This window comes from Cyprinus carpio, unplaced genomic scaffold (genome assembly GCF_018340385.1).
Source record: "Cyprinus carpio isolate SPL01 unplaced genomic scaffold, ASM1834038v1 S000006747, whole genome shotgun sequence".
Taxonomy (NCBI): domain Eukaryota; kingdom Metazoa; phylum Chordata; class Actinopteri; order Cypriniformes; family Cyprinidae; genus Cyprinus; species Cyprinus carpio.
The window spans coordinates 388874-401678 of NW_024879346.1; the positions used below are offsets into that span (position 1 = coordinate 388874).

General features: G+C 36.6%; 1 pseudogene; it reads right to left on the minus strand.

Moving 5' to 3' along the window:
* Window positions 1-2214: 2214 nt before the first annotated feature.
* LOC109066542 overlaps window positions 2215-12805 on the minus strand; it is a 60921-nt pseudogene continuing 50330 nt past the window's right edge.

Here is a 12805-nt window from a genome sequence, read left to right on the forward strand (position 1 = left end):
GCGACAAATAAGTTTGCTGAGTGTTATGGAAGAATTCAAGTGTTTTCTCGTTTTAGTAGCCTGCATTTTTAAAAATGTAGTTAAATCAAAGCAATCGAAACAGAAGTAATGTATACCAAAATTAGCTATAAAAAAGGCTTTAAATAAAGCCAGTTCGATTTTTTTTTTCCTAGCAAACGCTGACACAAGTTTCCTAGCAACCGCAGGAACACGCCGTGTGTGGTAATTGTAATCTGAGATCTCCAGCGATCAAAGTGCAACAGCCTGTGATGAACATATTATCCGAAAACGAAGTCTTAAAACCGCTTTCCTCGCTGTCAGTATTCAGATTTATACCGCCCCGCCAGCGACAGAGCCCAAAGAAAATGCGCTATTTCAAACTGCAGCCCGAAGGTAAGAGGCGCTGCTCGTCGTCGAGTCTTCTTCTGCAGCCACCTAACGTTACGTTTTGCAGTAATATCAATACTCGTGGCTTTTGTCTTATATCAGGTAGACTTATGTGCAGTAAAATGGTGGTCTTTTAGTATATCTGGTTAAAACATCCTTTTATAATTTAAGATTTTTTTATTTAGTTTTATTTTGACGTTCATATATTTCTAACGTCTTAAGATCCTTTTGGATACACTGTAGATCAAAATACACCAAAGTACATACATTTTCAAAATAAATATTTTCTGAAACCACAATTGTCCCTTTTTCTCGGACAGGTCCTTCAGAGAGGTCTCTGGTATGACTGCTTACATCAGAGCACTGAGGGGCTATGATGACAAACTACACCGTGATGACAGAAAACAGGACAAATCCCGGGGCATGGACATCGTCAGTGAGGTGCTACTTTTTTCCCCTCACAAAAACTCCACAGCGATCCATCCATGTCAGTCCATGCATTCTGTGTGTTGTTCTTTTTATTTTTAACATAGCTCTCCCATTACATCTCACCCGCCCATCAGTTTAGAATCAATCTAGACCAGCCACCTGTTCTGTCCTCTTCTGTGTATGGCCGGTTTTCTCACCGCTGCAAGTGCACGGACTCCAGGGAGGGAGCTTTGCTCGTGCTGCTCACCTTCGTTCTTGATTTTCTACAGTAAGAATGGGATCACCTGGACCGTGGAGGAGGAAAGCTATGGTTCTGTGACACCCAGTCTAAAATGCATCTCTTACATATGGTCTACATATGTCACTGCCACATTACAGTTCATGTCTAAACGTCGTGTAATGCTACAAGCAGAGCAGATTGTTACTTACATCCATACAGTATAATATGTATTAATCATATGGATGTTTTGGGATGTTACACAGTGATTAAAAAACCTGTCAACATGCTCATGTCCCAATTCATGCCTAAAACAAGATCGAATCAAAAAGAAGAAATTATATGCTGCAATATTAATTAATATTATAAAAGAATAATATTCATGAATATTAATTACTACATGAAACCTATTTTTTACCCAAAACAGCTCAAATTCATTACTATAAAAGCCTATTATCAATAATACTATAAGAAAGTATATATGGTAAAGCACTTCTTACAAAGAAAGAGTGTGGGGTGTATATTTATCTTATATATCTATATACTACTGCCCTCGGTGTGGTGTCCTGAAAAAGCTTAATATTGCAAAAATATAGCCTTTTTTGCATTCTGGAATTATGTGGAAAAACTGTTATGTTACTAAATGATATTATTAATAATAGTGTGCCTGGGTGTGTGTGTGTGTGTATATATATTATATATATATATATATATATATATATATATATATATATATATATATATATATATATATATATATACTTTATTAATTTTTAGACTTATAGTATTGTCAATAAACATATTTTGCCTATATGGCTTTTTTTATATTAATAGGTTTTTATGTGGTTTTAACACTTTCATAGGAAGCCTATTTAAAATTAACATAGACAGAGACTTTGAACATTTATATATATAATTTTATGGATAACAAAATGATAGCATCAAAAACTGGCCAACTTTGTTAACCGCCTTATTTTACAAAATTCTGCTGCTTAAATTATGGATTGAGCCGACACACAATTACAAGTCTTCGAAGTTACACAGAGCCTCTGAGCCATCCATTACTTGATAAAAGCAATGCAAAATAATCTTGTGTATGTGGTGCAAACCAGAATGCTGTAGAGATCCACTACAAAAAGGCCAATGATATATTGAACTGTAACACGTTTTAATCAGGTCAGTTACTGACTAGTGTTGTGACTGAGGTTCAAGGCACGCACATTCCCTTTTGTGATTAAGGATCGTGTCATCTCAGTGTGAACGTAAAGAAGGTTTTGAGATCCCCTTTGCCCTTCACGTTGATGATCCCTCGACAGGAACGCATGCTTAGCCCAATCGTCTGCAAGATCCGACTTTCGTCTCCTCTGTGACACTGTGGAAGGAAAGCACACAAGATGTGAGCCACTGAAAAAACCCATTAACAATTCACCAGGCTTGCAAAGTAAGTAGTTCAGAACAAGGATCGCGACCTGGATTTTTGCCAAGCACCCCTGTGCTTTCCATCTACTGGCTACATTCACAGTGTTTTCCCCCAGATATCGTACTGCGGTTCGTGCTCCGATACTCCTGCAATTACTGGGCCATGGTTTATTCATGGTGGAGAGCGAACCGGAAAACATTTGAAACTCCTGAAGGTTCATTATCAGAATCTCTGCCAATTAGGAAAGGCAAACAAAATGTTACCGGGGGTAAACATGATGAGGGCCCTGCTACCCACTCGCAGCTTGAAGGTCATTAAGGGAATGTTTGTTGAAGACGTTCAAGCTGGCTTTCCCACCAAAGCAAACGCGCCGAAGGTTAAACTCCACCATTGTTCCAATGTGCATGTACTGCCGGTCGTATAGTCCTTCAGAATAAGAACAAGGACCTCAGTACCCTGGGACTCTCAAGTGTGACGTTTCACAGCACAATCAATCAAGCTTTTAGCATCACAGGCAGGTCCTACAATAGGTCTAAATGAGAATTCATGCCAATCCTGTTTCATACTAATAAATATAATTATTTTGGACCAAAAACAAGAGCTCCAGATTTGTACCTGCGAATTACTCTGGTCCAGGGGTCACACATTCAGCCCCGTAGCAGCCATGTATGTGCTGCAATAGTTGTTGATTTCTTCTCCACGCCACTGAATTTGGGTTTTGACAGCAACTGCAAAACCCAAAAGAACAAAAGCATTAATAAGAGAATGAGATATGTTAATGCATTTGATCTTTGGCAGACTAGATCTGATGCTGTTCTGCTGCTGCATAGCAAGTAGTAGACTTTATACTGCCAACACTCTTTACTAGTGGTCGACGATATTGGTTTTTTAATATAATTTTTATATATTATATATATTTTAGTTAATATTTCGAAATTTGAAATCATTTGAACATACTATTTTAATAAGTATTTTTTCAAAATAAATAACTATTTAATAAAAATAATAATTAAAAGGAAGAAACACACTGTAACCCACAGGGCACCTGCGGTATTCTGGGAAAGTTTCGTGTGCCATCCATATTTTCAAAATAAAGCCAGGGGGTGGTAACACTCATTTTACCTACAGCCCACAGAGAAAATGACATGAATATGACAGCTGGGCAAATGCATATCAAGTGCCAGTATAATTTGAAATCACAAGTTTTTAAAAGTTTAACAGCATTCAATTCACACGGACCTGACCGTCACACAGAGAACACGTGATCATGCAGGATAAAACACCCCCACTACCACCAAGAATCGCTCACAACTGGATTCGACCAAGTTGCACCAGGTTTTGTGAAATTAAATGTTCATTAGTCATATTCAAAGATTTGTGTCCTTCAAATTATACATAAATTGCATATTCTGGTTAATGCTGATGGCATACAACGAACGTATTATAATGTTTAGCCCTTCTATTACTACACGAATTATAAAAGCAATCTGTGTTATAATACTTTTTTGTATACTTTACAATTCCTTTTTTTCAACCATTTCTATCTGATTATAAGAACAGGCCTTGCTATCCATATGTAGATAGAACTCTTGTTGTACAACCGACAGTAACACAAGAGAGAGAATGTGCGCACTGTGGCACTGTCAAAAAATAAAATCGTCCGCCGTATAACCCATCGGCCATGCAGAACAAACGTATCGGCCAATGCCGATATTTGGAAACATGCCACAATATCGGCCGATATAGCGGCCATGGCGATATATCGGTCAAACCACTACTCCTTTACGTGGCATCTTATGATTCTATAAAGAACCTTTAAACATCCATGGAACCTTTCAAATGCACAGAAAAGTTCTTTATAGTGGAAAAAGGTTCTATTAGATTTCAAAATGATCCCTTCATAATAACTAAAACAAAAATGTTCTTTTTTAAGAATGGTTTCACCTGTGAAAGGCTTTTCTTTGCGGAACGCAAAATGGTTCTTCTATAGAATAAAAAGAACATGAAAAAACAAGTCTGATTTCATATAGTATAAGCTACATCTCCTTTGTTAAGGTCCACCTGCCCCCCTTTTTACTGTTTACTGTGACAAGCTTTCAAACTAGAACTGGAGTTTGTGCTATTAAAAAGTAAGTATTACATATTGCTCTTATCTCAAAAGCCAGACTTTTGACTAGTCTGATCCACTTTTCAGCTTATTCCAGCCAAGAACTGCCCACCTAAACTGGATCGAGACCGTATAATTGTCACGTAAAGCCCCCAGAGTTCATTTTATTTTTATGTGCATTTATCTGAATAACTGCTGATACCACAAATACTTCTTTTTCAAAAGGCCGAATTTTTCTCTAGCATCAAACAACAGTCCAACTTTAATGTTTTGAACAACACTGTAATGTGCTATTTTATTTTAGTTCATTCTGAAATATTCTGTTTGAACACTAACCAAGGACCTAAATAGGCGTACGTCAGTAACATTATTAAAGCAGGGCTAAAGGAAGGATCGCAGGTGATGGTTACATCATCTCACAAGTACTTTAGTGTAGCTTTCCCACGGCATCTGAAAATCAAAATAGGGTTGTGTTCATGGCAGTAACCAGCTATGATGTCACTGAGGGGTCCAAAACCTACATTAACTGTTCAATTGTGTTCAATTGTTCAAAATTAACATTTTTTTTCTCTCACTTAAATGACTATATTTACTGTTTAAATCTTCATATGAATATGTGTCTGCATGTCTAATAATTATATATTATATAATGTATAATTAAGTTTAGACAGTTTTGCAAGAATGTTTTAGGCATCAGTGGTATGAAAATGATCACTGCAAGGCGCTGGCGGGAGTTAATGGGGCTTGAGAGAGTTGTGAGTGAGGCATGGGCACAGCCTCCTGTGTTGCCAGATCCGCTATTATAAGCGTCTTTGGACTTTAGAGCTAAACTCAATAGGACAACACTGGCCCTCCAGGAGAGAGTATGGAGACTCCTGCCTTTAGAAAGTTTACAAAAGTAAGAAGGTTGCAGTTTAGGGTTAGCAATATCTTTATCTTATCTTATTTACAAAAGATTTGTACTAATTAAGTTTATTATTTCTTTTCTTTTTTTTATAGCAATATCATGGCAACACTGCACTTAAACTGACAGTAATCAAAAAAGCCAACAGACAGGTTATTGTTGGCAGGGGGATACCACATTCGGTAAGGCAAACACAAAAAAAACATTATGATATAATCTGTCAGAAACTTTATCAACGCTATCAAAACAGTAGCATTTAAACAGTAGTACACAGATCTGTAGAACAGTAGGTTACAAAATTAAATGAAATATAGCCATGAAGTATTATGGTATATACTAACCATGAAGAAGTCTATGCTATTCATTCTTCAGTATGTAACTAAATTTTCATGAAGTCTTGCTAAAAACATCCATAAGAGCACTAGACACAAAAAGGAATGGATATTAAATGAAAACTACCAAAAGTAACATGCATTGTTGCATGAATAATAAACAACTGATAAAATGATTCACCCCTAACTTGTAGTAAAAGTATTAACTAATTTTGATGGCAATAAATATGGCATAAATTTAACAATGTTCCTCCCTCCAAAACAGAGAAAACATCTTTCACCAAACATCTACATGTCTGTCTCTTTTAAAAGTGTTAGGGTATATAATGAGTTGTTTTTGTAGGGGTTATTATATAACACAATTTCTTAACCCCACCCCAGACCTCACTAATTTTCAAACCCTGTTTATGGCCATGGTTGCCCTTGTCTGTGAGTTTTACCTCATCAAAATCTGCTATAATCTCATTAAGGAGGCCGAGACACTCCCTCCCTCCTTATTACACCAACGTCAGATTCTGTGTAAAAAAAAATTCCTTGAAGTCTGGGATGGAGGCGAACATCACACATACCAGATCATACGACTGATGGTAGAGGATCCTGTCAAAAATACAGCATACAAAAATCCATCTGGTGTTATAAACACAATTTATGCACTTTTCACTGGTGTTTTTGGACATTTGGATGCCATTCACCTCATTCTTCCAGTTCCTCCCCAGGAAATGTTCTGCCACATGGGCAGGAAGTACATTTCCCCCCAGAAGCACCTGGTTTAGGTTCTCCATGGTCTCAATCTCCTCGCACTCCTTCTTAAACTTGTTCCTCCACAGGAAGTCTAACCTACAGTAATATCATTCTGTTACAAGAGGACACAGAGGTAAAGAGGTGGTACACATCTGATCACGTAATGTGGCTTTCAAGATGACAAAGAAAGCAGAATCAAATGCACACAAGGACAGTACATTATTTTTATGGATTTTTCTTGCATAAAGGGCTGCTATCATGAATGAAAAATTGCTTCAATTTTCTCTGAGTTGTAGCTTTGTGTTCCAGCAGACATTCATCATGAAAAAGACATCTTGAATCAGTGGGAAATGGCACTTTGAAAGGCATTAAGTAGGGCACTGATAGTCTCTTCTCACTCATTCTATATTTGCTTTTGCTTATTTTTTTCTGGTTCATTGCTTTGGAGAAAAATCAGTCCCCGGCTTACCTATCACCTAATCAACCCGAACACCACATTACTTATAAATGAATTCACCTAAATGCACATTTCAAAAACAGAGTTCATCAGACAGGCCTATTATCCAGGGACAAATAGCCTCTCATTAATCTCAGAATCTCAGAAAAAAAGAAAAAAAAAAACTGACCCACGGGCGACCTGTAGAGACAAGGTTTCAGTACAGACTGAAATACATAAAGTTCTCTCTATGTTTGTACAGGCAAAAAAAAAAAAAAAAAAAAAAAAGAATCTATAGAGTGGTATTTATTAAATGCTTTTTTTGCAGAAAAGCTTTATGTTATTCGGCAGCCAGAGGCTGATGAGTGCTGATAATAACTGAAGCCATAGAAATTGGGAACACATCTGTGCTGCCACAAAACTCTGAGCTTAATCGTAAATGACTTCTAAAAAATTCACATTTCAAGGTAAGAAGTGGGCTGTTTATAGATTAGGCTAAAATATATTATTATATTGTCATTGGATTAACATTCAGGCACCTTTTATAATCTAATCAATTGAAAAACTGATCAATTAAAGGAAAGTATAAATTAAGCTCATTCTGCCAATTGCCACATAATGATGCACTTACAATGGTAGGTACATGGAGGCTTAAAAATGCTTTTATTTTTGTTCAATGGCTTATATTAAGGTTTCTGTAAAGAAAAATATGTTATGTAAGCTGCATAAAATTTGTTTTAAATGATCGTTTTCAGAGGTGAAACTAAAACATGCATTACTGCTGTAAATTCTTGTTGGTGGATTTTTTCTTCTCTAAGTACCTCCAAGATCTCCAAATTAAAAAGGAGTCTTAGAGGAATAGTTTCACCCCAAAATTAAAACTGACTCGCCTCAGGTCATCCAAGATGGTAGATGAGTGTTTCTCTTGTGAAGTGAAAAGCTCTGTGTTTGTAGAGAAAAATCCATCATCAAGGCATTTAAGCCATCACTTCTGGCCAAAATACCAGTCCATAATAATGCTTCCTCCTGTGAAAAGCCCATCTCCTGTTGCCCTCTAACATCACAATCCACTGACACATCTGTTTAGAATGTTTAAAGACTGTTTTTGCTTGTAAACAGTACTTGATCTGTGCATATTTCTCACCTGATTCAGACAAGATGACTGTTTCACTGGAGAAAGCAATATTATGGACAGAGGAATATTTGAAGTTAAAAACGCCTTGATGCCTACAAACGCCTACAAACACACAGCTTTTCACTTCACAAGATGTTAACTGATGAACTGGAGTCATGTGTTTTACTTGTGGATTATTGTGATGTTTTTATCAGCTGTTTGGACTCTCATTCTGACGGCACCCATTCACTGCAGAGGATCATTTGGTGAGCAAGTGATGTAATACTACATTTCTACAAATCTGTTCTAATGATGAAACAAACTCATCTGGCCTGAGGATGAATACATTTTCAGCAAATTTTCATTTTGGAATGAACTATTCCTGGATCAGTGGAACTCATTCCAAATAATTCAACTCTTTAGATAACTTCTCAAAAACAAAGAGCAAATATGATAGCAGATTGAGAGAGACTCACCTGTCTGGCCAGCACAAGCAAAGTGACAAAGAAAATGAACAATGACACAGAGCCCATGGTCTTCAAATCTTTAAGAACACCCGGCCTGAGGGGGAACAGACAGAAATATAAACTTCAGAAGTCAAGAGCACACACAAAGAGCCAAATATATTGTGTGTAGAGGAGGAGGATATGGACAGGATACAGACTTCTCAGCAACATTTTGTCAGTCTAACCTAACTCAGATTTATATTGTCCTAATGTTGCATAGGCATAAACTGTCATTATGTTGCACGGGCAGTTTCCAATTTGATACTTTACTTAATATTGCTCCATTCAGAAAGGCTTAATGAAGGCATGGAAAGAGGAAACAATAATGAAAGAAACAAAGAAAGAAAAATACCAAAGCAAATAATAATAATTATAAGAGAAATGCAATAGGCTTATGTTTAAAAAATGTGTTCTTGTCAAAACCTCCGAAAAGACTAATCAACACAAAGCCTGCCATCTCAGCAGCAGCACCTGTCACTCATAATCCCTGGAGATATTGAGAGACTTCTGGAAAAAAATTGCCTCCGCAGTTACCCAAATGTTTCTATGTGGCACAATTCTTCATTCTTTCACTCACTGTGTGTGTGCAATGGAAATATTAAACAAGTGTCATCTACAAATAAAAAAAACCCCCTGCAGATTATTTGTGACAATTGTTTAGCGTCACTGTATGTGGGAGCATACGGGAATCCAGTACCGGTCTGTTTGCTGGGTCTTGTAGAGGGCCATGCTGTAATCATCCAGTACAGAGGCATGGGTCTGAAGAATGATGATATTGTAACCCACTACAGCAGCAAGCATAATTATCATCTTCAGCTCATAGTTTATCCTCAGGAACACGGAGCATGAGAATCAATCCCAGAATGCAGCTGTAGATGAAAATACTGCCAGGGAAGAGAAAGCCAGTCAGATTCACATCTGTACATTCATCACGGCCAAATCAGTATCAATGAAAAAGAGAACTATGAAGCTTTGATTTAAGTGCTAAGAATTTAATAACAGAACATATATGATGACCCCTGAAATATATACAAAATGGATCGTTACTAAGAAAAGGCAAAAAAAAAAAAAAAAAGTCATATACGCAACGAGTATTGTTTCCTAACCAATGTACTGTTATCATTCTAGGAAGATGCTTGAGGATGCTTTTGTCCACCATCTTAATATCTGTAGAGATCTAATTCCATGTACAACACTACATAGCTCTTAGTGCATAAACTATATTTTCCTAGAATCCTTTTTCAGCTGCTATAATATCACCATAGAGTCGCCATACATAATCACGCACAGGATAAAGTGACTTATTATATACTGATGCAAGCGTAGACAAATTGGTTCATTTCAGGACACTCACAATTCAATCACAAGTCTTTCCTTCAAGGATACAGAGAACTTTTCTTTTCCTTTTTTTTTCTTTTTTTTTTTTTGAAACCCACATCTCAACAGAGGATTTACAACATGTTTTCATGTGGGTCTGTAAATAAAGGTTATTCAGTTCATATTTTTTTTTCTTAGAAGAGATTTGTGGGCAAAAAACATGAGATAAGATTTATTACAACTTACTGGCAAGTAGAACTTGTTGTTTGAGGGGTCTGTGGTTTGACCATATGGACCATCCATACTGTTGTTGGAAATGTTGAGTGGAGGTGATGCTACCATCCTATCTTCACCTAAGAAGAACTTAAAACCCAACAGATGGAGAAAAACAAAATTTAGAGAATTATAGCAGAATGACACCATCATTCTTAGCTAAACACATCTGTTGCATTTTGTAACAAATATGTTTTTTTTTTGTTTTTTTTTTTTTTTACAAAAGTGCAAAAATCAACTGCAAGCAGATGGGAAAAGCAGGGAAGATGAACAATTGCCAACTTTGGCAGAATAGATGGTTATGTTGTTTGGATTTTTTTTTTTGTTGGCTTGGTGTTTTTTTTAATTAGATGGTTGATTATTTGTTTGATGTTTGTTTGTGTTTTGTGTTGTTACTTATTTTGTTTGTTTTTTATATAAATTGAGTGGTCATGTTTTGACATTTAAGCCACAATTAAAAATGCATGACTGTCACTGCAAGAGAACAAAATATCTAAGTTTTAACAAGCCCAGCTGAACAGTGTAACATTTCATCGCAGATGTGTGAAACCGAAAACCCAAGTATTTGGTCACATTTCTCTTGTGTTTCTCTCCCACAGGGACAACAAATCACTTGAGCTCAGGGATAATACCATTAGATCCAAACTGGACCAGAGCCCTAGTACAGCGATGCTACAATGATGAATCCAACCAGACAGCTGACACTAATTCTGCTCTGCCCTTTACTGTGGACCACCACAGATTCCATAGCTAAAGCCCTCCAACTGGGAAAAAACTGGTGATTTATTTATCAGCCAACTGTCTAAATGAATGTGTCATGTAATATATTGTGTAAATACTGATAGGTTATGTATCCTAGGAATGAAAATCATGCAGCTTTTAACAGAGAAGGTAACTGGCCTTTATATCACCTGTCTTATGTTGCAGTCTTCAACAAAGTAAATCACTTGACCTATAAGAGCTAAACTATACCACCACTCATGTATTTTCTTTCAATTATTTTGAAGGTAAACGGTGCCTATGTCACATTAATTACCTGTGAGGTTCCTCAGGGTTCGGTACTTGGTCCCATCCTATTTTCTATATATATAGAAAACTGGGATTTATAGCAGAGCTTCAATAGTGTAGATATTTTGTAATATTATTTGAGGAAAATATCCTCTTATAGGTCAGAAGTGATTTAAAAAATTAGGCAAGAGCAAGATTTTTAATATAACCCTTATTTCTAAAACAGTTTTTTCTTGAATTACTGAACCATAAAGCCAGCAATCAGTTCATTAAATTGACATAACCATAACTAAAGCAAGCAGGGAATATTTCTCTCATGAACATGCTCATAATGAATTATACGTGAACATAATAAATGTCAGTCATTTTAAAAGCAGTCCAATCTAGCTGATAGATCAGGTATTAAGAAGTAGTGATGCTCACCATATTGAATACAGCCATGACTAGGATAAGTGCAGTGGTTGCCATGGTGAGCGCAAGTCGTATCCAGGGCTTGTTGGTGATGACTTTAGAGGAGCCAGGGAGCCAGGGCATTGTGCAGGAGGCTGCTTTGCCCCATTGCTATGGCAACAAGAAAAAAAAGAAAAGAAAAAAAAAACTTTAACTCCCACCAACGTCATTAGCATATTTGCTTCTATTCCAAATGCTCAAGGTTATGATTGTGCCCTAGAAGTCAGAGACACATTAATAAACATAACTTCACAGTTAGTGAATATATAATGATAAAAAGCCATCTATATCAACTTTGAGATGAAGGCAACATGAAACGGCATTCACAATCCATTTTACTTTCATAATTTCCATAAAAATGCAATTGACTAAATTAAGGACTCTTTCCCTTCTGAAACATAGCTGGTATAGTTTTTCTCCCCCCACAGAGTTTGATCCTCCTTGGACCCCAAAAGCAATTCCATTGGCTGAAACAACTTTTCCCATTGTTTGTCTTTTCAACTAGTATTTTCAATAAGATTACAGTTTAGCATAGTAGCTTAGCATACCACTATTTACCGACACCCACTTTCGAGGTTTTTGAAAGAAAAGTGAAGGCTAAAAGGGACCAATGTGGTCATTTAGAACACAGGATAGAGTTCTTTGCAATGACATGACGATGCGTAAATAGTGACAGAATTTACACTTTTGAATAAATTATCCATTCAAGCAAAACTAAAATTGAATGAAGAAAGATCAAGCCCCTGTCTCTGAATGTTTTTATCTGAAATAAGACTTCATGGCCTTGAAGAAAGTGAGATCTGTTCGTAAAACCCGTCCTGTACTGATTGCAGTAGCCTTCTAATATAATGTCTGTAGTGCCCGAGAAACCTTTAGTGACTCAGTTTATGCTACATTCTCAGGATGAGTATTAACGGAACTGAAGTGGAAAAGCACTTCACAAAAAAACAAGCAAGACCATGTGCAAGAACGCTTCAGGCTTAAATCAAAAAGAAGTAAAAGAGGTAGAGGACCTAACAAAACAAAACAATAAAACCCTCCCACCAGTCAATCACACGTTAGTTACATCACCAATACAAAAAATAGCTTTCAGTATTTACACACAGCACTTCTACTGGATAACCTTTACCCCTCTTTCATATTTGTGAATCTGTGGGTCGAATG